The 14,469-nt window shown below is 48.4% G+C and overlaps 1 long non-coding RNA gene across 1 annotated transcript; it reads left to right on the top strand.

Annotated features, from left to right (window-relative positions):
• The first annotated feature begins 1,677 nt into the window (after nucleotides 1–1,677).
• Nucleotides 1,678–12,264, top strand: LOC135967803 (uncharacterized). Its single transcript, XR_010582091.2, has 3 exons — nucleotides 1,678–2,705; nucleotides 3,346–3,494; nucleotides 8,024–12,264. It is a non-coding gene; the product is annotated as an uncharacterized lncRNA (long non-coding RNA).
• The last annotated feature ends 2,205 nt before the right edge of the window (nucleotides 12,265–14,469 follow it).

Consider the following 14,469-nt stretch of genomic DNA (forward strand, 5'->3'; position numbering starts at 1 on the left):
CTGCCTTTGCCACATACCAGCAGCTCATACACGCATTGAGGTTTTTTTTCTGAACTATATTCTGTTCCATGAGTCTGGCCGGGCAGGTGCCAGGAGGTAGTTGATACCTTGCGCCTGTTTTGCGGACTGGAACACTGAGGTAGAGGCAATATCTTGCCCGTGGCCTGACAGCGGAGTGGCGCCAAGCTTCAGGCCCCAGGGTCCCATCACGCGCCCCCTCTTCCTGCCTCTGTGTTTATCATCAGGGTCCCTCCTTCCTCTCCCTGGTCATCGTCAGGAATGACTAGAAGGCAAAGCATCCCAGTTGCTCATCTGTGAGCTCACACCAGAAAGGCACCAAGTTGTCCAGGGGCTCACGGAGACGCCGCGTGGTACCGACAGGCCTCGACGCTTCTCCCGGAGGGAACTGTTTCTGTTGAGAACTTCACCAGACGGTTCTCTAACTCGAGGTGGAAGTTCGAGGTGGTCATTGCCTTCTGCTGCTCCTACACCCCCGCCAGCCGCCCGGCCTCGCACATCTGGGGTGCTCTCTGCCCCTCCCTGCTGGGATTTCCGCACCCATCGCCCACCTGTGGACGCACAGCACCTGCTCCGTGTCAGTCCTCTCGGAGACGTCCTGACCCTGCAGGCAGACTCGATGGCGTCGTCTCTTGAGGACCGCTGGCCTCCTCATGCAGCTTCTGTGGGACTGAAATAAGGTGTCTGCACGTCTCCATCTGCCAGCTGAGCCCAGAACACCTTGAAGCCAGGGCTAGGCTCTGTTTCTCGGCGTCCCCAGGGGTCAGAACTGCAGTGACTGACTACTCAGGGAACTGACTGAGGGGCCTCATGGCTTTTAGACTGTTTTATGAATTGCAGGTATTTGTTCAGCTTAAGACAAGCTGCATGCGTGTGCAGTTTTATTTAACTTCCGAATACCTGGCCTTCTGTCTGAGTCTGACTTCTGTGTTGCTGCATAACAAAGGTGGCTGAGCGTTGTCTGGCGCGGGAGGAGTCTCTACGGGACCTTCCTGAGTCCTCGCTGCCCCACTTCTCCCCACACCCCTATGTGCCCAACACCCTACACCCGCCGAGGCCCAACTGGGCAGAATTACCAAGCAGGTGAGGCGGGTTGGCCATTCTCCCCAAAGTACCCTTCGTCGAGTCTCTTTCCTCATCCCTGTTCTCCCAGCTCGTGGTCAGCTGACCCCTCGGGTGTGTTAGTGACTCTGGCTTGGCTGTTTTTGCCAAGCTATGATACCCAGCTCCTCCCGGTGCCGCCTGCAAATCTGTCCACCCTGGTGTCTGAAGTTGGCCTGTGGTCTTTGGCCAGGGGCTGTGGAAGGGCCTCCGGGGACTGAGGGTCTGGACCCATTTGGGGTCATTGAGAGTAAATCTACTTGTTAACGGGGCATCTTCCTCGACCCATTCCTCAGGGCCCCACATCCATGCTCACCAACTGCACACGCAGACCAGGAGGTGCATGAGCTGAAGTCTGTGGGCCACCGAGTCGTGGCCTCAGAAGGAGCCACAGTCCACCAGGCCGTGGATCTCAACACGTGGTGGGGAGAGGGCCCGACACGGCCACATCAGTACAAGTGGCTTTCGTAAAGTGCACGTCTCACACGCACAGCCTATGCGTGGCTCCTCCCAGGCGCCCACACCTGTGGGTTGTTCCACAGCGGCAGCGTCTCGCGCAGATGCCAGGTGGCGCTGACGGAGGCTCGGGCGCAGGCTGCAGTGCCACGGCTTTCTCAGGGAAACCGGTTTGTCTTAGCTGTGTCTTCTTAGGGAGTTACCTGCCAGGCGCATTAAAAGCACCGTGCCGCATGGCACAGAGTGATGACAAATTCCTTCAAGAAAAAGGAACCCTAAAACCGTAAGAACTCGAAGGTCTGGTCTGTGCTGGTGCAGTTTGTCCTGGGCATGGGTGGGGTCTGCCCAGCGTCACTCCAGCTGCAGGCTGGGAGCTCCTTGGAGCCCAGTCACTCCCAGCCCCCATCCTGCACCCCCACACCCGACTCTGGCCTGCATGATTAAAGCGCTGGGGAATGAAAGGGGGGAGTTGGAGGGCAGCTGCAGCTAGCCATGAACAAGGATGCACTTCTCCTGGTGAACGATGCTTGTTGGGTGCCCTGTCCCCTAAGGATATCTGAGTAAGAGCCAGACAGATGGGAGAAATTTGGGGATTAGGAGACCCTCAGTTTCTCATCCCTGTGGAACTACATGGAGCTTATTCTGAAAATCACCTTCTCCTGCCTCCTCTGAGGTGACTTAAGAACTCCGTTCCCCTCTAACCTGGGCTTCATGGGCCCTTCCGTGGAACCCCAGGCCGCTGGCTGCCTGGACTGACCATGTCCACTTGTGTCAGCCAACACGTGAGCCTGAGAGGCTGGAGCTCAGAATACACCCTGGGGCATGGGGACAAGTCCTGGGCAGTGGCTGGAGCTCTGTCTGTCATTTTCCTTCAACCAGCAAGTGTGTCTGAGCCAAAATAGAAGGATGGAGCAGACATTCAGAAGCATCTCTCCTGAAGACAGGCCAGCGTCCAGCTTCCCGTCACTCACTGAAGAGCACTGGGCGCCCGCGGGGGCTGCGTGGGCTGCTGCACGAGAGCTACAGTGAGCAGACAGGCAACGTCCCACTGCTCCAGGGACGCGTGTTCTACTGGGGCAGAGACAACAGCAACAAGCAGACAAGAAACGCCGCAGAGTGCTGTGTGCCAGGTGATGCTCAGGGTGGCCGTGTGGGCACCTGTGTCAGAGTACCAGGTGTCAGGTGCTGTGTGCCGGGTGATGCCCAGGGCAGCCGTGTGAGCACGTGTGTCAGGCGGGCTGCTGGGTGCTGGGGGTCGCTGCCTCACCCCTAGGGCTGAGGGGCAGTGGGTTGCTGGGCTCCCCATGGGGGTGACAACCTGGCAGTGAGGGACGGCCATGCAGACACGTGTTGGGTACTGAGCATCCCTGGTGGTGGAAGCCCTCCCATGCCGGGCTGTGGGGCAGGGCTCTGAGAGAGGACGCAGGATACCCCCTGCATGCCTGTCTCTGCAGATCAGCTTCACCTGCCCCCACCCTGGCCCGTGCTGCTCAATCTGCCGCCATTAGACCCACCTGCCCCCACCCTGGCCCACACCGCTCAATCTCCCGCCATTAGACCCACCTGCCCCCACCCTGGCCCGCACCGCTCAATCTGCCGCCATTAGACCCACCTGCCCCCACCCTGGCCCGCACCGCTCAATCTCCCATCATTAGACCCACGTGGTTTCTTGGTGATTAAACGTGTGTGTTGCTCTCTGTACATCCACGAACTGCAGAAAGAAGTTTTTCTCATTGCTGTGCTAAATGAAAGTGTAATTTTTAAAAATAGTGACACTATTCCTGCAGGAGAGAACTGTGACTGGATTCCGCCAGGGAGGAGCTGTGACCAGCGGGGCGGAGACGGGGGAGGGAAGAGCCGGTGTCACCTCCAGGCCTCCTGTGCCCGAGGGGAGGAAGAGCCAGCGTCCCTGGCCACAGGTGAGGAGACTGGGCTGCCCCCATAGGGAATGCAGGTCCATTCAAATGCACCCAGGGATGACTCATCCCCGGCCAGCTGCTCTGGCTTGCAAGGCCCGGGGTCTCAGAGCTGGGGGCTGCAGTGGGCACAGCAGCTCTCTACTTTCGAGAGATCATCCACAGCCGCATCAAGATCCCTGGTCACCATAAAATTTAACTTTATAACTTACTGATAGTAAATTATAAACAAAAGCCTCATAATTTACAGGCTTGTTGACTACTGAGTACTCGTGAATGGAGTACAGTTGCTTACTGTACCAAAACTGTACAGGTGAGAATCACCGCATCGGTGAGAGCTGTGGCCGCATCTGATCTAGATGCAGCAGCTGAAGGTCGGGAGTGCTTGTGGCTCACCTGTCGCAGGCTACGGAGCCCTCCTCGCAACCTTGCGGAGTACGGTTTCCTCCAGTGACTCGCCTGTATTTCATCTCTTCCCTGGTGGAACAGGTCACCCTGCAAACGTGGTTCATTAGTACCCTGGGGGAACGTCCCGGGGGAACGTCCTGGGGGACTGAATGGATTATGAGGGAAAAGCAAGCAGGACAGTGAAAGGGGAAGAGACCAGGCCGAGGACACCCCAGGGCTGAAGTGAAAGATCCCTGATGGGCAGGGGTGGCGTGACCGGGCTCCCAAGATCGGGTCCTGATCCGGGTTTTCATGTAGCAAGGTCACGTGTGGAGACCGGGGCCCCGGGGCTGTGGGCCGGGGTGACGCTGCCATGCGTGGGGGAAAGGGTGGCAAATTGTGGCCTCGGTCTCTTCCGAACTTTCCAGTTCAGTTGCTTTTTAAAAAGGTGCTCAGCCTTCCTTTTCAGGCCAACTTTAGTGTGACCTCTTTATCTTGGGGTGGGGCGGGTGGCTTGTTACGGGGGAAGGTATCACAAGGAGGGAGATGGTGTGGTTCGGTCAGGGTGGGGGGAGGGAAAGGGCTTCAACCTCTTCTCAGAACAAATGTTCTCCTAACTTGTGCCTCATGCCAGTTCACTGTGTTAAGAATAGAAAAATGAGCTAAAACCATTGAAAGAAAAATAAGTAAACACATAAAGAACCGAAGGCCCTGAGCGTTCGAGGGTGTGCCAGAGCGTTCGAGGGTGTGCCAGGACCCCCAGGGTTCTTCCAGGGCTTTCCGGGGATTGCGGGCATCCTGGGAACCAAGATGTCCACTGTCGGAGCTTCCACCTTCAGGAAATGCACCTGGTGACTCGGCTGAGCTCTTGCTAAGAACTCCTGTTGCCATGATGAACACCCTTGGTGCGGGGACTGCTCTGTGAAAGGTTCCAGCTCCATCTCCTGCCACAGCCTCAGACCTGGGATATGAACCACTTGGTATCTGGCCATTATCACTCTGATGGTGAACTGGGCACCTTCAATTTCAATATTGAAGCGTCCGTCGCTGGAAACTATATAGACAAGTAGATGTCAGCATAGGTCACAATTGTTCCACCCTTGTCTTAGGTCATTCTTGCCTTGCTGTAAAGAAACACTTGAGACTGGGTAATTTATAAGGAAAAGAGTTTTAATTGACTCACGGTTCTGCAGGCTTTATAGGCACCATGGTGCTGGCAACTGTACAGCTTCCAGGGAGGCCTCCGGCGGCTCACAATCGGGGCAGAAGGTGAAGGAGGAGAAAGCGCGCGGGAGGTGCCACCCACGTAAAACAGCCAGGTCTGTGAGAACTCACCCTCGTGAGGACAGCACGAGGTGCTGCTAAACCATTCACGAGAAATCCACCCCCAGGGTCCAGTCACCTCCACCAGACCCAGCCTTCAATACTGGCGATTACATTTCAACATGAGATTTGGGCGGGGACAAAAATACCAGTTATATCCCCCCTTGAGGCCCTTCTTTTCTGTTTAATTATCTTAGAGATTCAGGGACTCTTAAGGCACGACAGGATCTTAGAAACCCAGCCTTTTCCTTTTGAACACCAGGAAACTGAAGTCTGGAAGAAAGTGGCTTGTCTGAATTTCAGCAGCAGGTTCTAGCAAGCTCTATTCTGTTCTTCTAGGGTGGCACGCTCTACCTCGTCTCATGACCATGATCCTGGAATCCAAGTTTTCAGGGGACTCGGATACAGAGGGGCTGCTCAAAGCTCTGGGCTGGAACCCAGGATAGCAGCCGTGGGTTGCTGGGAAAGTTACAGCCGTTTGCAGGTGTAGACCCCACCCTGCTCCTCAGGACTTCAGTACCCTCACCCAGCCTGTGCGGTCTTATGAGTTGCGAAGAAATTACATCAAGATTAGATGTCTTCTCAGCTGAATTTTTAAAAATTTTTAATGTTGTTCTAATTCAATAATTAAAATTTTTAATTATTTTATGAGACAGGGTCTCACTATATGGCCCAGGGTGGTTTTGAACTCCTGTGCTCAAACAGTCTTCCCACTTTGGCCTCCCAAAGTGCTGAGATTACAGGTATGAGCCACCATGCGCGGCCTCAGCTGAATTTTAAGTCCAATGTTATTCAAATTTTTCCAACTTAATTTTATGAGCTTATTATTTAGTTCAATATGAAAGTCTGCTGCAGACAGTCTAGAACATTCCTATACCCCACTTTATTTTATGAATACAGATGCATTGCTTCCAGAGAAGATATTCGAAAATAAAATTCAGTCTTGCATCAAAAATAGAATATACTGTATTAATGATTGTTGTGTGACAAATTGCCCCAAACCTTAGTGGGTTAAATAGGAGATGATTATCTCCTGGTTTCTATGGGCCAGGAACCTTGGCATGGCCTTAACTGGGCTCTGCAGTGCAGGGTCTCTCTCAAGACTGTCAGGTGTCAGCTGAGACTGCAGTCATCTCAAGGCTCAACTGGGGCAGAACTTGCTTACAAGCTCACTCATGGCTTGGCAGGGGTTGTTGGGGGTTCCCTAAGGCTGTTCCCCTGAGGGCCGCCGGTCCCCACTGGCCGTTCCCCTGAGGGCCGCCGGTCCCCACTGGCTGTTTGCCGGAGGCTTCTCCTAAGGCGGCTCACAGCACAGCAGCCGGCTTCATCAACATGAAAGGGCGGGAGAGGCTGAGACTGAGAGTGTGTACCTGTAAGCAGGAGAGAGATGGAAGTCTCAGTCTTTTCTAACCTAATCTCAGAAGTGACACTCATCACTTCTGTCATAATCTATTTGTTAGAAGCAAGTCACTAGGCTCAGCCCACGCACAAGGGGAGGAAACAAAAGGGAGCGAATACCAGGAGGTGGGATCATTAGAAGCCACTTCAGAAGCTGCTGATCACGTATACTCTGATCAAGTTAGGTTTATTCTGGGAATGGGTTAGGGTGGTTCAATAATGGATTATCAACAAAACCATCACATCAACAATTTGTAAAGAATTAAATCATATCAATATATGTTGAAAAGACATGTAATACAACTTAACAGCCTTTCCTAATTAGAAAAAATAACTAAGTAAAATGGGAACAGAACGAGACTACTTAAGTGTAATAAAAACCAACCAACAAACCTTTCAGTTAAATTTAGGAGCTAGACAGGGATGCCTTAATTACTATTATTTAACATTGTGTTGGAGATTATAGAGAATGCAGCATAAGAAAACAAAAGGAAATATGTGGTATACAATTGGAAAAGGAAACATCAAACTACCTCTTGTGCTGATGACATGAATGTATATCTGCAAAACTCAAGAGATACTAATAACAAACTACTAAAATTAATGAAGAATTTGGTTAGGTGTCTGGATACAAAATAGCTATATAAAAACCAATAGCTTAAAAAACAAAACAAAACAGTCCAACAAACAAAGAAGTAACTTTCTTTCAACAAAGATGCCAAGAACACACAATGGGGAAAGGCAGTCTGTTTAATAAATGGTGTTGAGAAAACTGTATATCCATGTGAATCTGTATCTCACATCTTTACAAGAATCAACACAAAATGGATTGAAGACATAAGTTGAAGACCTGAAACTATACAACTACTAGAAGAACATATAGGGAAAAATCTCCATGACATTGATATGGGCAGTTATTTCTTGGATATGACCCCAAAGGCTCAGACAACAAAAGCAAAAACAGACAAATGGAATTACATGAAACTAAAAAGCATCTTCACCACAAAGAAAACAATTAATAGAGTGAAGCTGCAACTCACAGACTGAGAAAAAATATTTGCAAGTCATATATTGTGTAAGGGGCTACTTTTAAAAATATATAAAGGACTCAATAACAAAAATAAAAACCCTGTTAAAAACAGACAAAGGACTTGAATAGACATTTCTCAAAAGAAGACATATAACTGGCCAACAGATGAATGCAAAAATGCTCAACCTTTCTAATCGTTAGAGAAACACAAGTGAAAACCACAGTGAGAGATCTCGTACCTGTTAGGTTGGCTGTGATAGAAAAGATAAAAGATAAGTGTTGGCTAAGATGTGGAGAAAAGGCACAGTGTTGGTGGTGTTGTAAGTTAGCATAGCCATTTTGGAAAACAGTAGGAGGTTAGTAAAACTAAAACTAGGCTTATCATTTGTTTCAGCAACCGCACTACCGGGTATACACCCAAAGGAACTGAAATCATCTGTGGAAGAGGCAGCTGCGTTCCCAGGTTCGCTGCCACGTTATCCACAATAGCCAAGGTGTGGAGACAACCTCAGTGTCCGTCAGCAGGTGAATGGATTTTTAAAATGTGGCACACACACAATGCAACACTATTTAGCCTTAAAAACAGGAAATTCTGTCACTTGCAATAACACGAATACATCTGGAGGACGTTAAGTGAAGTGAAATAAGCCAGCTATGGAGAGAGAAAATACGTGTGATCGTACTTACATGTGGAATTTTTAAGAAGTCAGACTCATAGAAGTAGAGAGTAGACTGGTGGTTACCAGAGGCTGGGTGGGGCTGGGCATGGGGAGAGTGTGGATGAGGACGGGGAGATAGTGGTCAACGGTGCCAAGTTTCAGTTAGACGGGGGGAATGTGCTCTGGTGTTCTGTTGCACGGCATGGTGGCCAGAGTTGACAATAACGTATTACATATTTGAAAATAGCTAAAAGGGAGGATTTTAAATGTTCTCAACACAAAGAAATGATAAATATTTGAGGTGATGACTATGCTATTTAGTGTGATTTGATCATTCCACAATGTACACATGTACCAAAACATTACATTGACCCCATATATATACACTATTATTATTTGTCAATTAACACCTAAAATAAAAGCACACCTAGCTTCATCATAGTCCAACAGCCGAAAACAAAATGTAAAGAGAAAATTTCGAAAGCAGCCGGGGAAAATGCACAGGGAACGATGATAGAACAACCACTAACTTCTCCTCAGAGACCAGAAAACAGTGGAATGTTTAAAGTGCTGGGAGAACAAAAGAAAAACACTGTCAACCCGGTGTTCTACATCAGGAGAAAATATTACTCTAGAACAAAAACAAAATAAGAACTGCAAGCAATATACATCCTACCAATGGGAGAACAGTTGAAAAATAATAGTACATCCACGACATGGATATGTACTATTAAGCACCCATTAAAAAGCATGAGTTAGAACCATGTCAGTTGACAAAAAGGGGTAAGAAATAGTTTTACAAAAATAGGATGACAAAATCTAATATATTTGTCTATATTTGTGTGTGTGTGTGTTTATGTTTGAGTGGCATGCCAAGCGGGAACGTGGGTCAGTCTCTCCCAGGTGTTGACCATAATGGGGTAACTTGTAATGAATTGAAAAACAATAGTAAAAGTGGCGAGAAGTTGGCCTGCTTTTTATTGTCAGCGTACATTCTAAACGTGTCAGTGAGATGACGCTGTCCCCTACGGTGTTGGAAGGCCTCTCTGCTCGCTCTCTAGACAAGCCACTATGTATCTGCACATGGTTTCTATAAACATGGAGGGCATACAACTGGTTGTTAGCCCAGGTGACCTGGAAGGGGTTGGGGTTGGCATGGTGGAGGGAAAGATGGATCACAAAGCAAAAATGGAAGAGGAAGCAAAAGGGACTGCACTGAAATCCTGAACGGTGTCATGGTATCATGATGTATACACAGTTACTGAACTTACATGTGTATATAAGAGAAATTTTAAAAAGAAAAAAGAAAAAGCCCCAGACTCCCTTCTCAGAAAAACACACTTTCCCATTGAATTCCGAAGGGTTAGATTCCCCTAAAGGTCTTGTGCGGCTCAACCCCGGAGTTGAGCACGTCTGCTGTAGGCCTTGGACTTGCCTGGTCTACAATGTGGCATCTTCGTCTCTCAGTCTGAGGAACAGTTTCCCATCTGCCCAAGGGCACTTGCCTCACAGAGCAGCTTTGGGTCTCACAAACGGACAGCACACGTGAGTTTACTGCCAGGCGGTCCTCAGTTTGTGCACGGAACAGTCTACTTCAGAACTTCTAAGAATGATGTCTCCTCCCACCCTAGACTTCCTCAGACAGAATCTGCGAGGGGCTGGCCCAGGCAGAATTATCTTTTAGAAACTTTGCATATGAGGTGCTTGATAAAAGCTAGTTGGATTTGAATTTGGCCACAGCTCAGATAATCTGGGGAACTGCGGTGTCTGCCAAGGATATGTGACCATCTCCTGGTGTAAACCCTTCAAAGGATGGGGAGGCCGGCATCACTGAGTGAGAGTTGCGAAGACTCGCTTGTTCATGCTTGCTTGAAAGCAGCTGCGCCTCACTCAATTTCTCTGTTTCTAGAAATCTCTCATTCTTTCTTTAATCTCCCTTTCCCCACCCACTCTGCCTATGTTCTTTCTCCCTCCACCTAATCTTTTCTTTTTTCCTTTACTTATTCCTCATCTTAACAGGTCCTAAGTGTGTGCCGTATGTATTTAAAAACTTTTTATCTCTGTTTTTAATTAAAAGAAGTGGCGCTTGCTTCTGTTTCCAAACCCTTGCACGTGATACAAGGAACTGGTGACGGTGCTTGCTGGGCTTACGAAGTGCAGCTGTGTCCTCCCTCGCTCTGTAACACCCTCTCTGCCAGAAACAGCTCAGCAGGAAGGCAGCAGGGCACCCCGGAAGCGTGCCCCTGGGCCCCACCTTACAGCCTCTGCTCCACTCCCTTCGCGGCAGAGTGGCTCAGGAACAGTCTGCATCCCCCTGCTAGGAGGCCAGAAAAAGCCACTCCTGGCCCTGGGCAGCTACGTGGCTCTTGGTGGACCTCAGAACTCTGTGGGGGCCAGAGGGCTGAGTGAGTCAGGCCGTGGAGGGCAGGCACCATCCACACTCCCAGACACTTTGGGGTGTCGTCTGTCTCTTCCTTGATTAGAAGAAGCCTGGGACCAGTTCAGCTGGCGACTCTGGTGTTTCTGACTTTGGCTATCAGCAAACACTGCTGGGGCGTCCACACCCAGCTTCTGTGAGCACGGAGGAGACATAATCCGCAATGTCTGACACAGCCCATGCCTACGTCTCCACGTTGCAGCCTGACCATCCTTGACTGGCTACCTCCAGTGACACAAAGCTGAGAAGCAAAAACGCCCAGGAGGCAAGGCTGCAGTCCTTTAGGAGAGTGGACTGATTTCAGGGCCGTGCTGCCTGCAGCCTTTGTGGGACTCAGTGAGCGGATGAGCGGCCCATGCCAAGCCCACTCCCCGGGGATGCTGCCTGCAGCACTCACGCATCTCATACAGGGACACACGGGAACTGTGGGCTCCACCCTGCAGCCTCTGCACCAGCACGCGGTGGTCCCAGGAGATGCAGAGCCAGCCCTTCCTCTGCCGTTGCCCTGGGTAGGTGATGCTGCGGCTGTTATCCATCAGAAACGCACGGCCCACTGCTCCACCAGTCAAAGTTACGCCTACTCTGGAATTTTCTCTCAGCCATTTGCTGGGTGTAGGAAAAACCTAAGCTTCTGCCTCCCCGATTCACCACAGACGCTCCCCGTTATCACTCCTGTTACGTGTGAAGGCTGAGTTATCGCTAACTCTCAACAGGTCCTAGAATCCTTTATGTGCATTTGGGGGACTGGGGGAGGTCCTGGACACGGTGCCAGGTGCTGTGTCTCAAGGTTCACTGGACCCGACAGGGAGACTGGGAAGAAAGGCCCTGAGAGATGTGGGGGCAGCCTTCGTGTCTGAGCTGTCACTCAGCTCTCTGCTTTATGCCACTGGCATACCTGCTGGAGGAACTCCATGTGGAGAAAGGCTGGGTCCTGTGAGGGGCATTCGATGGGGACACTCTGGCCAGCCTCAGGCTGGGTCCACCTAGGAGGAGGAGGGGACAAGCCACCTCATGGATGTTGTACACAGTGGCCCCAAAGTGACCTTAAAAATGGATTTAAGGAATAAATCCAAATCCAAATAGAAGACATAAGCCATCCGAAGAAACAGCCTTGGAGATTGTCTCTGAACCTCCAGACCGTGGGGTGACTTGCGTCATACAGATTGCTGTGGAAGTGCTTATCTCAGTAACTTCACTGTGCTCTGTCTGAAGAGAAGACGTTTCAATGGCTGGGTGGCCGGCATTGCACCTGGTAAAAGCAGAGCCCAGGGAGACCACATCTGGCTTGTGTCTCTAGCATTGCTTGAGAGTGGGGACGTTTTGGCCCCGAACACAGGATTCTGACCTCTGTGGGGGGCACGTCCCTGTGTTGGAGGCGGGTGCCCCCAGCTTCTACGTATTAATGATGTCCGTTAGGGTTACTTTGCCCATCCCCTTGGCACTGATTCTCTGTTAATTTTCTGATTATAACTTATAACTTCAGGATTGTGGTTTTGGTGTGGCATCTAAGATTTCTTGTCTAATATAAGGTCACAAATATTTTGTCTCCTATATTTTCTTCTAAAAGTTGTAGAGATTTAGCTATTATGTTTCGGTCTGTATTAGTCCATTTTCACACTGCTGATATAGACATACCTGAGACTGGGTCATTTATAAAGAGAAAGAGGTTGAATGGACTCAGTTCTATTTGGCTGGGGCGGCCTCACAATCATGGCAGAAGGCAAAAGACATGCCTTACATGGCAGCAGACGAGAAAGCTCGTTCAGGGACCTCCCATGTATCAGATCGTGTGAGACTTATTCACTGTCTTAAGAACAGCATGGGAAAGACTCACACTCATGATTCAGTTACCTCCCACCAGGCCCTCCCATGACGGATGGGAATTACAGGAGCTGCAATTTGAGATTTGGGTGGGGACACGCCCAAACCACATCAAGGTCTATGATACTTTTTGAGTTATTTTGTGTGTATGGTGTGAGGAAAGGTTCTATATACACCTTTCTTGCATATGGGCAAGTTTTCCCAGCATTATTTGTTAAAAGACTATAATTTCCCCCACTGAACTGCCTTGGTACCTTTGTTGAAAATCAGCTGACTGTAAATATAAGGATTTATTTCTGGGCTCTCAATTCTGTTCCATTAATCTCTAAGTCCATCCTTAATGCCAGTTCCACACTGTTTTGATTATTGTGGCTTTGTAGTAAGTGTTGAAATTAGGAAATGTAAGTCTTACAACTTTGTTTTTCTGCTCCAAATTGTTTTGGCATTCTGGATCCTTTGCAGTTTCATATAAATTTTAGGATTGTCTTTTTATTTTCTGCAAAAAGAGCCTGCTGGGATTTGAGCATGGATCATGTTGAGTTTGAAGATTGATGTGGGGAGAATAACTATTTAACAATACTGAATCTTCCAATCCATGGACATTGGCTGTCTCTCCATGTATCTAGATCTTCTTTTAAGTCTCTCAGCAAGTTTTGTACTTGTTTTGTTAAATTTAACTTATCTTTTTTTCACATTTTGATGCTACTGTGAATATAATTATTTTCTTAATTTTCCTACTCATTGCTATTATAGAGCTACAATTGATGGTGTATAGAAATATAGTTGATTTTTGAAATTGTGTATCCTGTGATCTGGCTAAATTTGCTTATTAGTTTCAGTAGTACTTTTGGTGGATTTCTTAGAATTTTGTACAAAAAAATAACAGCAAAGAGTTTTACTTCTCTTTTTTCCAATAGAGATGCCTTTATTTTATTGGTTACCTTGTTGCATTGGCTGCAATCTCAAGTACAATGTTGAACAGAAGTGATGAGAGTGGGCATACTGTCCTCATTCTCCATCTTAGAGGAAAAAGTTTTAATCAGTCTTTCACCATTAGGTATTATGTTAGCTCTAGGTTTTACCCAGATGCCCTTTGTCAAACTGAGGAAGTTTCTCTTCCATTTGTAGTTTGTGGAGATATTTTATTATGAAAGAGTATTGGATATTTTCAAATGCTTTCCAATGTTTGGGTATAAATCCTGCTTTGTTAATATTTTGTTAAGGATTTTTGTATCCATATTCATGGCAGATATGGGGCTGTGCTTTTCTTTTCTTGTGATGTCTTCGGCCAGGATGTAAGGACAACACTGACCTCATCAGACGAATTGGGAGGTATTTCTTTCCTCCTCTGTTTTCGTGAACAGTTTGTAAAGGATTGGTATTATTTCTTTTGTTAATATTTGCCAGAATTCACCAATGAAGCCATCTGGCTTCTCCCTATAGGGTGATTTTAATTATTAATTCAATATCGTCACTAGTTATAAGTCTATTCACATACTCTGTCTTCTTGAGTCAGATCTGGTAATTTGTGTATTTCTTCGAATTTGTCCATCTCATCTAAGACGTCTAATTTACTGGCATACAGTTGTTAATATTATTGTTTTATAACCCTTTTAACGTGTGTAGGATCAATAGTGATTCTCTCTTCTTACCCCTGGTTTTAGTCACTTGTGCCCCATCTTTTTCCCCTACTGTAAAAGGACGCGAGGGGTAAACAGATTTTTATTTCACATCCCAGCCCTTGCCCGGGGCCCTGTTGTTTGACCCCCAGCATCCCCTGTGGTTGCTCATCTGACCCGGGCTTCCCGGTCACAGGTGATGACAGGGTGACCCCCACAGCACAGTGGCTAGCACTAGAACGGGGCTCAGTCAATGTTAGCTTCTCTTCTGTATTCGCCTTTCTTGACTCTGGGTCTACCAGGA

Source organism: Macaca fascicularis, chromosome 16 (genome assembly GCF_037993035.2).
Source record: "Macaca fascicularis isolate 582-1 chromosome 16, T2T-MFA8v1.1".
In the NCBI taxonomy this organism is placed as follows: Eukaryota; Metazoa; Chordata; class Mammalia; order Primates; family Cercopithecidae; genus Macaca; species Macaca fascicularis.